This window comes from Natator depressus, chromosome 5 (assembly GCF_965152275.1).
Source record: "Natator depressus isolate rNatDep1 chromosome 5, rNatDep2.hap1, whole genome shotgun sequence".
Classification (NCBI taxonomy): Eukaryota; Metazoa; Chordata; order Testudines; family Cheloniidae; genus Natator; species Natator depressus.
The window spans coordinates 23,549,134-23,564,674 of NC_134238.1; the positions used below are offsets into that span (position 1 = coordinate 23,549,134).

The 15,541-nt window shown below is 46.5% G+C and overlaps 1 protein-coding gene and 1 long non-coding RNA gene across 2 annotated transcripts in view; one reads left to right on the forward strand and one right to left on the reverse strand.

Moving 5' to 3' along the window:
* ADAMTS12 (ADAM metallopeptidase with thrombospondin type 1 motif 12) overlaps positions 1–15,541 on the reverse strand; it is a 307,828-nt gene that overhangs the window by 157,110 nt on the left and 135,177 nt on the right. The window lies entirely within an intron of this gene.
* Positions 205–10,291, forward strand: LOC141987255 (uncharacterized). Its single transcript, XR_012639479.1, has 3 exons — positions 205–325; positions 8,714–8,796; positions 9,715–10,291. It is a non-coding gene; the product is annotated as an uncharacterized LOC141987255 (long non-coding RNA).

Here is a 15,541-nt window from a genome sequence, read left to right on the forward strand (position 1 = left end):
TGATCCTGCTCTTCTAAAATGCATGTATGAGCCCCAGGAATGTCTACTGAGGCCTCAAGGCTGCAAACTCCGGAGAAACCCACACCTAGTTAATCAATAATCAGAAGGAACCTCTTGCTTGACCATTGAAACTGCTTACTTAACAAGTTTTCTTTAAGGGACATGTCATTCTATTACTAATGTATAAATAAGGGGGGGAAGTTTGAGGCAGTTGGACTCTTTTAGGACTCTCCCTCTGGATACATCTTGAGTCCCAATCGGCAGACGGAAGATTTGGCCACCAGAAGCCTGCCACTGTGTCACTCGAGAACCACACTCAGCTCTGGTAATTATCAAGGGTTGGGGGTTGTGGCAAATTGCCAGCACTACTATGATGGGTCTCGCGCTTTCTCTTCTTGGGGAGGGTTCAGGGCACCGTTTCTTGCCCCTGAACTGGGGTATTAACTGCTCCACTAGTGTCCTAGAGGAGGGGAGTGGAGAGGGAGGGACCCGGGCCCACCCTCTACTCCCAGTCCCAGCCCCAGCCCAGGGGGCCTAGGAATAGCGGTAAACCGCTTGAACTAGCGGTTCCTTCCCCTGGGCTACTTCTCTCTCCTGCCCTTCAGCTTGTGGGGCTTTCTGCCCTCCCTCAGCACAAACCAGGTGTCCCTTTACCTAGAGTCTTGTCTTCTTAGCCCACCACAGCACTTCTCCAAACTCTCCTCTGCTTCCCTCCAAACTGCTCTCTGCCCCAACACCAATCCACTCTGCTTCAACTCCTCCTCTTGTCTGATTGAAGCAGGGGGGTTTTATCATGTAACTGGCTAATTAATCTATAGCAAACTTTCTTCCCTCTGGCTCCCTTCTAACACTCTTCTGCTGCCCTCTGGCCATGCTGTATCACAGGGTGTTTTACTAACCTGTTGCAGTCATGTGTAAATGCTTGAGACTAAGCAAAGTTTAGCTTTAAGTGAAAGCACTCTTGTGTGGTCCTGTTTGTGCCAGCCATCTATCAGTTGGACAGCCGTGTCTCCCCTGATTTATTTCCTGACACCACCTTGCACAGAGTAAAAGTTACCAAGAGCTTTGGGTTGAAAGAACCCCGGGTAACATATGAAGGTTTGGCTGTCCAGTATCTCTGCTTCCCCTCCACCAGGGGTTTTGATATAGTCCTGCCCAAAAGGTACGACTATATGTGGTACCACTATATCACAATATCCCCCTTAAACATTACTCATTAACAAGGCAACTTATCTATTTACTATAACTACCATGTTTACGAGAGGATGTAGATCCCCCTTTTAATTTTCCCTTGAGCTCAGTTCCTACAGCATAATACGTAGACAAACAAGAAAAACCACAACAATGATGCAACAGCAAGCACACAAAAAACTCCCCAGGAAGTTCCCTGTTTTAGGTACCGTGAGTGTGACGCAGTCCTTCTACCTGCATTAATTCCGATAAGGATTTCTCTTCATTTGACTAAGTCCCTTAATCATTCCCCTTTTATCCTAGGGTAGTCTCTACCCTTCCCCCCACCCCCGCCATTTTTTTTCCTTTGTGCCTTCTAGAGTCCTGTCTGGGGAACCACTCTGGAGCCTCTATTTTAAACTGAATTGATAGTTCTGTGCTAAACCACAGTGTCCCTAGTGAGTGAGTCCGGCCCCCGTGTTGCTACAGTTTTAAGATCAACACAGTGAAAGTTACCGTTAGTAAAATTACCCAACTCTTATGTTGGGAGGCTCTAGGAACACACAAACAATGAAACACTGACCACAAACACACTGTGATCCAGGTAAGGAATCTTCTTGTTATTATAAGTTTTACTAAGCAGATGATTAAGGTTACAATCACACTCAAGTGTACAACACCTGAGAAAGCCCATGCAATAGCCAATGCAGTATTCATGCTCACATACCCAAAGATATTGTAGCATCTGGTGGATCTCTCAACAAGTCGTCATTGATAGAGCAGTGATTCCTGCTGGGGTCTTCCCACCCTGTCCGTACCAGGGAACCCCTTTTATCCTGTTGTTCTGACCATGCATAACACCTTATGCATATGCATGAGGGTTCCAACCTCCTTTTCCTTATCTGTACTTCCACATCCCATACATTTTGGAGTGCCCCGCTTTTCATAGGTTGTTCTCTTAGTTTCCCTTATTCTCATTAGCATCTCATTAACATCCATGTAAACATGTTCCCATGGTAACCTGTGGCAAAAGCAGAACTTTCCATGGTGTTACAATCAGTTGTCTTGCAGTCTCGAAGGGTACACTGAGGCATATTTTCCTGAACATCACCTATTGGCACATTCTTCATAGTAATTTTGTAACTTTACTGGCACAGGTTTATCCTAGGTCATCTACTTATGTCAACCCTCCTTAAGCCTGAGGCCTCGTATGGCTATGCTGAAATCTGACAGACCTCTCAGCCTGTAGCCTTGAATTACAGTCTTGCTTTACTTATATTCCTAATACACACTCATCACTCCTGAATATTTACCAATCTTATACTCCAATAATCCTATCCTACTTATATGTACAATTTAAATCTATTCTTCACACATTAATTACTTATGGAATAACATGTGAGTTAACCACAACAATAGAAAACACAATTAAATGATAAAATAAACTAACTGGCTGCCAGATTGAGTGTTTATTTCTTTTTGTATAATTACTAGACACAAGCTCATACCAAAACCCTGGCTCCTGGATCATTTCTTGTAAGCTGCTAGAGATAAAATTCAAGATGTTTGCTCTACAGAGGTATTTCCTTCAGATGAACACAGAAAAGGACAATGTTATGTAAGCAGGAAACAAATATTCAGTGTCATCATCTCAGAAGACAACAAACAACCACCTTCCCTCTCCACTACATAAAAGCCTACAGCCATATTTCACAAGGTGAAATTGCCATATTTCCAACAATCTTCACTTAACGTGAAAACTGCTCTGGACACTTCCACTACCTCAGATCCAGGCATAGGAAGCCACTTTCTGAGGTAATGTAAATTTCCTAAGGAAATCAGTAACTTCCACACTAAGGAGACAGAAGGGAAGAATTGTACAGGAGAAGCAACAGAAAGGAGGAAGTTGTGAGATCCAGTTCACCCTCCACCGACGCCCAGCATATGCATTACACTGTCATTGACTCATTGATCTGTAACACACCATCATTTACAGCACTCCTAAATTTGGCTCCACAGCATTTGCACATAAGTAACTCCAGAATTTTGAATAATTACATCCTGCAACATAACTTCTATTAGTAATTTTGCCTTAGAGAAGTTATTATCCAGCATGCACTACTCTACAGCACAGAGCTCACTTCCTGCTGTCTGAAGCAGCCACATTGCCAACTGCAAGGATTATCCTGCAACCTTTGTCAAATGGTTTTAATAATTAACAGCATTCGGGGGGCACACAGGAAGGACATGCACAAATCCTATTAAACCATGGGCCGTGTATGGCTTTAAAAAAATTAATTTACTGATTTTCATTATTAAAGCTGATTAGCCTCACTCAAATCAAATCCCCTCTGGGTCTTCTATAGTATGAACACTTAGCCTTGGTCTACACTACAAGTTTAGGTCCAATTTAGCAGCGTTCAATCAATTTAACCCTGCATCCATCCACATAACGAATCCATTTTTGTCGACTTAATGGGCTCTTAAAATCGATTTCTGTACTCCTCCCTGACGAGGGGATTAGTGCTGAAATCAACATCACCGGGTCGAATTTGGGTTAGTGTGGACGCAATTTGACAGTATTGGCCTCCGGGAGCAATCCCACAGTGCTTCATTATGGCCGCTCTGGACAGCACTCTCAACTCGGATGCACTGGCCAGGTAGACAGGAAAAGCCCCGCAAACTTTTGAATTTAATTTCCTGTTTGGCCACTGTGGCGTGACCACACAGAGCTCATCAGCAGAGAAGACCATGGAGTCCCAGAATCGCAAAAGAGCTCCAGCATGGACTGAACGGGAGGTACTGGACCTGATCGCTGTATGGGGAGATGAATCTGTGCTATCAGAACTCCATTCCAAAAGACGAAATGCCAAAATATTTGAAAAAATCTCCAAGGGCATGAAGGACAGAGGCTACCACAGGGACCCACAGCAGTGCCGTGTGAAACTTAAGGAGCTCAGGCAAGCCTACCAAAAAACCCAAGAGGCAAACACCCACTAGGGGTCAGAGCCCTAGACATGCTGCTTCTATGATGAGCTGCATGCAATTCTAGGGGGTGCCCCTACCACTGCCCCTCCCCTGTACGTGGACTCCTGCAAGCGGGGAGTCTCACGCAACAGGAATGAGGATTTTGGGGACGAGGAAGATGATGAGGAGGGGGAGGTTGAAGATAGCACACACCAAGCAAGCGGAGAAACCGTTCTCCCCGACAGCCAGGAACTGTTTATCACCCTGAAGCCAGTACCCTCCCAACCCGAGCTCCCGGATCTTGAAGGTGGAAAAGGCAGCTCTGGTGAGCGTACCATTGTAAATAAAATACATGGTTTAAAAGCAAGTGTGTTGAATGATTAATTTGCCCTGAAGACTTGGGATGCATTCACGGCCAGTACAGCTACTGGAAAAGTCTGTTAACATGTCTGGGGATGGGGTGGAAATCCTCCTGGGACATCTCAATGAAGCTGTCCTGGAGGTACTCCCAAAGCCTTTGCAAAAGGTTTCTGGGGAGGGCAGCCTTATTGCGTCCTCCATGGTAGGACACTTTACCACAGCAGGCCAGTAGCACGTAGTCTGGAATCATTGCATAAGAAAGCATGGCAGCATGTGGTCCCAGAGTCACTACCCTTGATAGCAGCAGCTCAGTGATTGTGTTGGCTACTTGGATCACAGCAGCCCCCACAGTAGATTTGCCCACTCCAAATTGATTCCCGACTGACCGGGAGCTGTCTGGCGTTGCAAGCTTCCACAGGGCTATCGCCACTTGCTTGTGAACTGTGAGGGCTGCTCTCGTCTTGGTATTCTTGCGCTTCAGGACAGGGGAAAGCAAGTCACAAAGTTCCCTTACGCATGCAAAAGTTTCGCAGCCACTGGGAATCATCCCAGACCTGCAACACTATGCAGTCCCACCAGTCTGTGCTTGTTTCCCAGGCCAAGAATCAGTGTTCCATGGCATGAGCCTGCCCCATTGCCACCAGGATGGCCAAATTGCCGGGGCCTGTGCTTTGAGAGAAGTCTGTGTCCATGTCCTCATCACTCTCGTCACCGCACTGCCATCGCCTCCTCGCCTGCTTTTGCAGGTTCTGGTTGTGCATATACTGCATGATAACGCACGAGGTATTTACAATACTCATAACTGCCATGGTGATTTGAGCAGTCTCCAGGCTTGCCGTGGTATGGCGTCTGCAGGAAAGCAGGAGAGCAGAGTTGCAGGGGAAGCGGTGGTTGGATGACCAGTTTTGCAGACCTACTGCACCGTCTACTGCCAGGACACAACAGCTGAGCGGGCTGCATGCTTGCCCTGGTATGGCGAGACAAGAGCAGCCAAGCAGAGTTGCAGTGAAAGTGGCCCTGCGAGACCACCAGGAGAGCAGAGTGCCAGTGGAAGCGATGGATGACGACAATGGTTTGCAGACCTACTGCATCGTCTGCTGAAAGCAGTATGGCGCCCGCACAGAAAAAAGGTGCGAAACGATTGTTTGCCGTTGATTTCACGGAGGGAGGGGCGACTGAGGACATGTACCCAAACCCACCCGTGACAATGTTTTTGCTCCATCAGGCATTGGGAGCTCAACCCAGAATTCCAAGGGGCGGCAGAGACTGTGGGAACTGTGGGATAGCTACCCACAGTGCAACGCTCTGAAAGTCGACACTAGCCTCGGTACTGTGGACGCACTCCGCCAATTAAATGCGTTTAGTGGGGACGCACACAATCGACTGAATAAAATCGCTTTCTAAAAAATCAACTTCTATAAATTCAACCTAATTTCGTAGTGTAGACATACCCTTCAAAATGTCTGGCACGCTTCATCCTTTATACATTACCAGAAACAGCTCATGAAAAATTATTCATTGAAGTATGCTTTTAAAACGTTTTCATTTCAGTCATTACTGTGGACATCTAATGTAACGGACTGCCTCTTTCCTCACTGTCAGGCCAAACTAGCTCCCAGGACCAACAGAATGATCCTGCCATGGCTTATGATCGCCCATCTCAATGGCTCCCACTGCCCCTTGTTCCCCATACAGAAAGGTGCGGAGGCACCTGCCACACTCTGACCTGGCTTTCACACCCCTCCCCATTAAATTGTGTTGCCTTTTGCTTTTGATGTGTGGCATATCTCTATGTGCAGAGCTCAGCAACCCTTTTGTTCTCAGAGAATTGAGTCTAACTGCACAGAGGATACACACTGAGCTCCTCCTTTGCTCTGTGTATGTGAACCACTTTCCTAGCTCCCTGCCAGAGAAGGGCACTCACCACTCCCAACCACACTCCTATTCACCTAATCAGATAAAATAAAATTAAATCTTGAGCCCAACAGGATTTGAACTTATGTAGCCCAGGAAGAGCAGCTGGCCCTGTTATCTGCAGTGCTGCACTGCAAGGAGAACGGATAGCTTCTTACTTACCTGACAATAGTTATTTTCCATTTCCTTTTATCATTTAGATACTTAATAAAGGTTTTTCACATTTTAAAAAAAGTAGCAATTTCAAGGGTCAGCTTTGAAAATGGTTCATTTGCTTGTTTGGTTTTTGAAGGGCTTGAATGTTTTTTTTTTTTCAAGATATGCACAGACTGGATATCAGACCCACATGCACAGCTTCATTATGCATGGAATAAGGCCTTTTAGCCACTTTGCTGAAATCACTAGCCAAATGACTGGGGTGTCCCTATTCTCTATAGCAAGGGAAGTCAATAGGCGGACCGCAGGCCAAATCTGGACTGACAGATGCTTTTGAACAGACTGTGAAATACTTTTATGTACTTATTATCATTATTGCTATTATTTTTGCATTAATTTCTCTGGAGTCTGAACCTTGATTATGCCTTAACCAAGAAATTTGGACCTTGATAAAAAAAATAATTGATTACCCCGATATATAGTATTTCCTGTGTACCAGAACTCCCTTTATGTTTACCGTAATACCATAGCTAGATCACAGTTGAACAGACAGACTTATCTAGATCAACTCTTTCAGATTTAAAAACATATTTGGAAAAACTCACCTAACAATACAGTTTTTCACGCTCGGGTTTTATAGAGCTCTCCAGCTGAAACATGACATCCACACTAAAAAGCACTGGGCAGAAACAAATAAACTCATATCCAAGACTGAAAAGAGACTGCAAAAACTCAGAACTTCTGAAAATAAAGCTTTGGCTCTAGTCAATCCAAGGACTAACTTCTGTCACAAAGACTGTTACAAGAAATAATTTCCTCTCCATACCCTGAACAAGTAACAAATAATTTACTTGTATCCATTTACTTATAAGGCTTGTCAACATCGTGCCACAGTCCAGACTCTAATGGCCCCATGTTATTTTAAAGTAATTGGTATCCATTTAAATTTGTTTCTATTTTCATTTGTATGTTGTTTACTCAAGACAGTCCCTTTCACAGAAGTAGGATGCACTGAAGAAATATCTGTTACAGGATTTCCTTGCAAATGGTAATTTCTGCAAACAATTATATACATGTGAGCCAGAGGGAAACACACACTACCCTATAAAAGAGTCTTTCATGACCAATGAAACCCCATTAACAAGTTAAGTAAGAATTTCCCAAAAGTCTGGTTTTAGGCAGCTCATTGTTTTCAATTATTTCCTGTCTAAACTGTTCACCGCTAAAGAGGCATGTCAAAAATAATGTCCTGTACTCCAACCCACAGAAGATGTGAAGGCCCTTTGGCAAAGTCTCAGGCCTGGTCTCCACTACAGAGTTAGGGTGACAGAAGTCACCTTAATTCGACCTAATAATGTGTGCATCTACGTTACCAGGTCCCTTCCTTCCTAAGTTGACTGTAAAGTTGACTTCTGTACTCCGCCTCTGCAAGAGGCGTAATGCTTAATTCAACATCCACGGGTCAATATAGGGATAGTGTAGATGCCACATTGTGTAATTCAAATTACTTGGCCTCCAGGAGATGTCCCACAATGCTCTGCTGTGACCACTCTGAAAATCACTTTCAACTCCACTGCACGTCAGCCAGGTACACAGGAAACAGCCCCTCCCCTGTTAGAGCCCTGGGAACTTTTGAATTTTCATTTTCTGTTTGATCAGCATGGAGAGCTCGCCTGCACAGCTGATCATGGAGACTCAATGCTCCAAATGTGCTCCACCATGGACTACACAGCAGGTGCTTGATCTTATTGCTGTGTTGGGAGAAGAGTTTGTGCAGTCACAGCTGAGATCCAGCCGAAGAAACACTGACATCTACACAAAGATCACGCGGGAAATGGGGGAGAAGGGCTACACCAGGGACAGGCAGAAGTGCCAACTGAAAATAAAGAACTTTGGCAAGCATACCAGAAGACAAGGGAGGCAAATAGTTATTCTGGTTCTGCCCCACAGACATGTTGCTTTTACAATAAACTTTATGCAATTCTTGGTGGCAACCCCACCACCACCCCAAAACGCAGCGTGAATACCTCCCAGGAGTCCGAGTCCCAGGCCACCTCAGGCAACAATGAGGAGGGCATTGTAGAGGAGAAAAAGGAGGAGGAGAATGGGAGACAGGCCCTAGTAGCTGATCCATTCTCCCCAATAGCCAGGAGCTGTTTTTAACCACGGAGCCCAGCCGGTCGCAGGACAGAATGGTGGTCGAGCATGATGCTAGGGAAGGCACCTCTGGTGAGTATACATTTCCAGTGAAACTGAAGGGGTTACATGCTAATGTATTATATGTTTAATCAGAACAAAAACGGACGTGCAGAGGGTATGTGCTTCCCAATGGCCACTCCAGCTACGCTGATGGTGCTCCCTGAAAGAGACTGTTTATGTGCATAGGGATGGCCCGAGAATCCTCCACTAAGATCTCCAAGAAACTCTGATGTAGGTACTCCACAATCCCTTGTAGAAGGTTTCTGGGGAGGGCTGCCAATCATTTCTTCCACCGCAGTAGGACACTTTTCCTTACCACTCCAGTATTAACTCATTGTGGCACACAGCATTGCAGCATAAGGACCAGGTCTGTACTCAGACGATTGCAGCATCTGCTCCCTTGCTGTCTCTGTCACCCTCAGGTTATGGGGGAACTTTACAGTACAAGTACTCCACCCACAAACAATAGAGCAAGTGATCCACCCCCCCTACAGTGAAATCCGGGTCCCATGGCCACACGGTCCCTAACGGCGCTGTTGTTGTGGTTGGAAAGGATTGCCATATATTACAAGCAGCATTAAGCAAATGGGATGGGGGAAGCCACACAAAGCTGCGTCCACCACTGAAAAAAAAAAACTATTTGGGACGCTTAATGCTGGTGCCTGTTCTCAAGCACCGTCCATGTTGCTAGGGGGAGGGGATGTAGCTCAACTGCCCAACTGTGCTCCCGACGCGGGTTTGTCAAAAGTTACAGCATAAGGCCTGTGGCCCATGCCTTGGAGCCATACTCACCATGGCTGGACCAGCGAACTGACTCATGGAATACCTAGGGATTCTGATTACATTGTGGTTTGCAGTGAAGTGTAATATGGGTTTATTTTTTTAAATATCAACCTTGCACCAGAAACATTCTATGCACTGACAATGGTTGCCTGGTATGCTTTACAGCAGAAAGCTTGTCCTTTGGAGCATCCTGCACACGAGGAGAGAGGCTTTCCCAGCTTAGATGGTGGAAAAAGAGGACTCGGGATGACATGTTCAGTGAGATAATAAACGCCTTTGGGACAGCTGAGATAGAGCTCAGGGCATGGACGATTTCACCCTCCGAAAAAACTAGACATGGACATGGAGAGCATCCCAGGTGCAGGAGCATGCCACAGAGGAGGAGGTACCGTGTATTATGAAGGACCAATCAGATTATGTTGAGGCATCTGGTTAAGCTTCAAGAAAGGCAACTGGATGTTAGACTCCCTCTGCAGCCAATGCAGAACTGCCTGCCAGCCAGCATCACCTTGTTCACAATCTTCCTCTCCCAAATATTCCATGAGGCGAGTGTGAGGGGAGTTCAGTATCCCTTCCACTCAACCCCAGGGGAGGGTACAAAGAACAGAAGGTGCCCATTCCAAGACCTTTGATGGTTAGGAGTGCAAACAAGCTAACTCGGTTTCTCCCCTCCCCTAGCCCGAGGTTACCTTAATTTTCTTTTTTTCTGTGTCTGGTGTGTGCATAATAAAAGAAAACAGTTTGAGAGGAAAAATGCTCTTTATTTATTCCACACATGCATGGGGGGGGGGGTTTACTGGGGAACTAATATAATGGAGGACATAGTTCGGGAAGGCACAGTACAGATAAATGTCACATTACTGTGGCTCATTGCTGAAATGGGTTTTCAAAGCCTCACGGAGACGGAGAGCCCCTTGCTGGGCTCTTCTTATTGCTCTGGTATCTGGCTGCTCAAAATGAGCTGCCAAGCAATCTGCCTCCACACCCCAGTCCGGCGGAAACTTTTCTCCATTTACCTCACAGACATTATGTAGCACACAGCAGGCAGTGAGGACAATGGGGAAATTGTATCAGAGGGGTAGCCATGTTAGTCAATATCCACAAAAACAAGAGGAGTCCGGTGGCAGCTTAAAGACTAACAGAATTATTTGGGCATAATGGGGATATTGCTTTCACTGAGGTTTAACCTAGGCCTTGTTTACACTACGAAATTTTGTCAGCAAAAGTTATGCCGCTTTAATTAATGCACTTTAATTAAAACCGCTGTTGCATGTCCACACTAGCTCCTTGTGTAAGCAGAGTGCATCCACACTAACAGCTCTTGCATCGACACAGAGAGCAGTGCACTGTGGTAGCTATCCCACTGTGCAACTGGCTGCAGGGTGCTTTGGGAAGGGTTTGTAGTGCCTCATGGGGCAGATACTGCAATACATGATGCAGGTTTCTCAATCCCATCGTTCCGGGGCATCCTTGTAGATTGTAAACTGCTTTTTCAAGTGTGTTGGGGGAGATAGAGGAGAGTGGTGTGTCTGGGCGGGGGAGACAGCAGGCTGACCGACCTATCCTGAGGCAGCGAGAGGGAAACACCCACTCATGTCAACCCCCCGGCTCTGCTCCGCACAACAGTCTCATTCTGCTTGCCTGCCTATGATTCTGTGATCCTCAGCAGCTCTATGAGCAATCCGTGCTGAGGAATGTCAAAGCAGCACAGCGGTCTCCCATCCCCTCCCGCCAGCTCCCTGCCTGCTGCTGTGTTCCTAGTGCAGGGCAGAACAGGAGCATTCCATGCTAATGATTTGCTCTTTGTTCCCCAAAAGGAGCAGCTGTCAGATACTTCCCAGAGCTTTGAAGGGGGGAGGGGTGTTAGGATATAGATATTCAGGCCTGTCTGCAAAGGCCTGTACTTTAAGAATTTAGGTGTATTCTTATCACTTGGCTAGTTATAGAGGTACAAAAGAAAATCAAAATCACTGTCTGCCGGTGTAAGGGCCTTCTCTTACTGTGACAGTCTGAGGCCCTGTTCTTAGGCTAAGGCCTTTGGTTAAGCAACAGAGGCAGCCATAAGCTAGGAAGCGAACAGTCACATCCACACATTCCAAACTAGTCACATTGAAATCAGGTGCTATTGGGCTGTTAGGAATACAATCCTGTCCTGATAGTGCCTATCTCCTCCAGAGAAAGGGAAGTGCCTAGAAGATGTAAAAGGAAACTTGTCTGATAGCATCCTGTCTGGCAAGAACTCACTTATCAATAGCTGGGACGTGAAATCCTCACTTCTGTACTGTTTTGTCATTATAGGTCCCACTTTGCTATTGTTTGTCTGTATAATCTCTGTCCGATTCTGTGATTGTTCCTGTCTGCTGTATAATTAATTTTGCTGGGTGTAAACTAATTAAGGTGGTGGGATATAATTGGTTACATAATCATGTTACAATATGTTAGGATTGGTTAGTTAAATTTCAGGAAAATGATTGGTTAAGGTATAGCTCAGCAGAACTCAAGTTTTACTATATAATCTGTAGTCAATGAGGAAGTGAGTGGGCATGGGTGGGAGAGGATGGGTGTGTGGGTGGGGAAATGGGAACAGGGAATAGGGGTAAGGAAATTGGAATCATGTTTTGCTAAAAGGGGGAATGGGGCTGGGGAAATTGGAATCATGTTTGGCTAAGGGCAGGAATGGGAACAGGGACACAGGTGTAAGGCTCTGTGGTGTCAGAGCTGGGAAGGAGGATACTAAGGAAGGAAACTGGAATCATGCTTGCTGGAAGTTCACCCCAATAAACATCAAATTGTTTGCACCTTTGGACTTCGGGTATTGTTGCTCTCTGTTCATGCGAGAAGGACCAGGGAAGTGAGTGGGTGAAGGAATAAGCCCCCTAACAAGGGGCACATGCCTGAAGGGCAGCAGAGATCAACATAGTGAGCAGAGCTGTCATGGCAGGCACTGTGGAATACTGGCGGAAGCCAGTTATGTCAACAAGACAAACAGCAGTGTCTACACTGATGCTTTGTTGCTTTAACTTTGCCGCCAAAAGCTTTATGCCTCTCATTGAGGTGGCTTTATTTTGTAGGCAAAACAGCAGAGTTTTGCCACCAAAAGTAGCTTTGTAGTGTGTACACCTCCCCTGTTTTGCCTACAAAAGGCAGCTTTTGCTGACAAAACTTTGTAGTTTAGACAAGGACTCTCGTAAGCGAACTGCACCAGCGACCTTTTAAACGTTGAAAGGCACATTCCACCACCATTCTGCACTTGTTCAGCCTATAGTTGAACTGCTCCTTACTGCTGTCCAGGTGGCCAGTGTATGGCTTCATGAGCCATGGGAGCAAGGGGTAGGCTGGGTCTCCCAGAATCACAGTTTCATTTCAACAACATCAATTGTTGTTTTGCAGTCTGGAAAGAAAGTCCCTGTTTGCAGCTTTCTGAACAGACCTATGTTCCTTTCCTGGTGTAACCCTTCTGCCTGTCAGAGTTAGCAGCAACAAGGGCCGGATTCAGTATCTAGGGGTTCCGTTTCAATAATGCAATGCAAAACTGGCTCAAGCCCCCACCCAGTGACCTGGGACTATTACATACTTCCCCTCTCGCAAGCACAGAGTCTGAGTGTAGCAAAAACCTTTTAATAAAGGAGGGAAACAATGCAGCATTATGTTGGGGAAACACCACAAACAGGATTCATAACACCAACTATGAGCAAAAGACCCATCCCCAAGTAAGTTTGGCAGTGTCCTTTTCCCCTCCGGGTCTTAAGTCCAGCAAGCCAATTGTCACCTCCCCCCCCCCAGTTTCTGTCCTTGGTCAGTGCAGCCCCCCAGAGTTCAGAAGTTCATCTGCAGAGTTTACCTCCCAGCCTCGGTGGAAGTGGAGGTATGGGGGGCATCTTACATGCTCTGCTGCTCGGGTCGACGGCCAAGTGCCACGCCTCTCCATGGGGTTCTGCTGCAATCTTCACCACCAGCCACGCCTCTCAGTCAGCTGCCCTGCTATCCACTCCGCTCTCCACAGATCTCCACTAGCTCTCCTGCTGTCCACTCCTCTCCACCAGCTGCCCAGCTATCCTGCTGGTCCACTCACCAACTTGTCTTCAACCCCTCCCGTCCGCTACTTAACACAGCTCTCAGCAACTTCAGCTCTTTAGCAATTTCAGCTCTCAGTGATTTTTAGCTGGTAGCAGGGGGAGCCTCAGTGCTGGTGCACCACTAGCCCAAAGGGCCAGGTTCAATAGGTATCAGTGATTTCAGCTCTGCAGCACGTAACAAGACTCCTAATAGAGCCAAAATTAGCTCTGTTATTACACCATAGAGAGAAGAGGGGTCAAAGTAGTGTTTAGGGCCCATACTATCAGGTACACATACCTGTCCCCAGCCCCTCTCAATTCACTGGGTTTTGGAACCCATGTCCCTTGCCTAGCAAGTGCTACTTAGTTGAGGGCAAGTCCCTCCATCATAAAATGCCAAGTACAGTTCTATTGTCCTTGATTCACATAACCAGGGTAACAACCCTTTACTACTCCTGCCCCAATGACAGAGAGACTGGGGATCCCACAGCAGCCAAAGTGACCATTTGGGCAGGCAGTCCATCATGCTAGGCAGGGTGGGTGTGCCCATGCAAACGAGATCAGCCCCTGAAGTCCTTTTGCACAGCTCACCACCAGATGTCAGGGTAGAGCTCATTCTGACTCTGCTTACACTGGCCATGCCATGTTAATGTCAGTGAAACAGCCCTTGTGATCCACCAGCACTTGCAACACCATTGAAAAGAATCCCTTTCAGTTTATGTACTCTTTGACAAAGTGGTCTGGTGCCAAGATTGGGATGTGTGTGCCATCTATAGCCAATGCGCAGTTAGGGAACCCCACTGCAGTAAAACCATCCACTATGTCCTGCACGTTGCCCAGAGTCACTCCCCTTCTTAGCAGAAGTCTATTAATGGCTCTGCACACTTGGATCACAACAATTTCCACAGTGGATTTACCAGCTCTGAATTGATTCCCCACTGACCGGTAACAGTCTGGCGTTGCAAGCTTCCACAGAGCAATCGCCACTCACTTCTTCACTGTCAGAGCAGCTCTCAAGAGTTGCCAACAAGAGTGCACAGCTGAGCAGGGTCCATGCTTCTTGGTCTATGGCATAAGCGTAATTAAAAAAAAAGCGTGAAAAACCATGGGTCATTTGCCCTTGAGATCAGGGAGAGAGGGAGGAAATTGCACTAAGGGAGGCCAAAGCCATGTTCCCATTACCACCTGCGACAATGTTTTGGTCCCATGAGGCATTGCAAGCCCTTCTCAAAATCCCCTGTAGCTAGTTGCACTGTGGGATAGCTACCCATGGCGCACTGCTCTGTGCATCGATGCATGCACTGCTAGTGAGGATGCACTCCGCTGAGACAATAAGCATGGTGTGGACATGCATGACTGATTTAATTAATTTGGAGGCTCGATGTCGACTTACATAAAGTCGACTTAACTTTGTAGTGTAAACATGCCCATAGTCACACAGACAAGCAGTGGAACTGCTGCTGTTCTTCTGTGCTTAGGGCCTTCTGTAGCAGTGGAGAGCAGGGCAGGATTTACCCAGCAGGCTTCTGCCTGAGGGGTGAGCGCTTCATTTTGTTCAGCGACACAGTCAACTCAGGAACACTGTCAACTCAGCAACGTTTTCATCCATTTGGTGTTCTGTAGCTGTGTATGTGCACCACGAGCTTTTAACTGAAAAACAAATACAACGCAATTGATATTCCCGTGCTGGATCATCAGAGTAGCGCGTGGCAGAAGTGCTAGGTTCTCCTCCCACTGCAATCCCAAAGGATGTGAATTTTCCCTTCCTCGTTTTCTAATCAGCTTCTGTCCCCACCTAACAAAACAACGCAAAGTGCATCACATGCAGCAATTCTTCTGAGAGAAGGGATGAGCTGCCCTGGTGATACAACCAGCCGTTACTCATGGTGGAAGAGAAGGGACTGCACCCCGGTTACTCTGCCCTGAGATCAAATGGG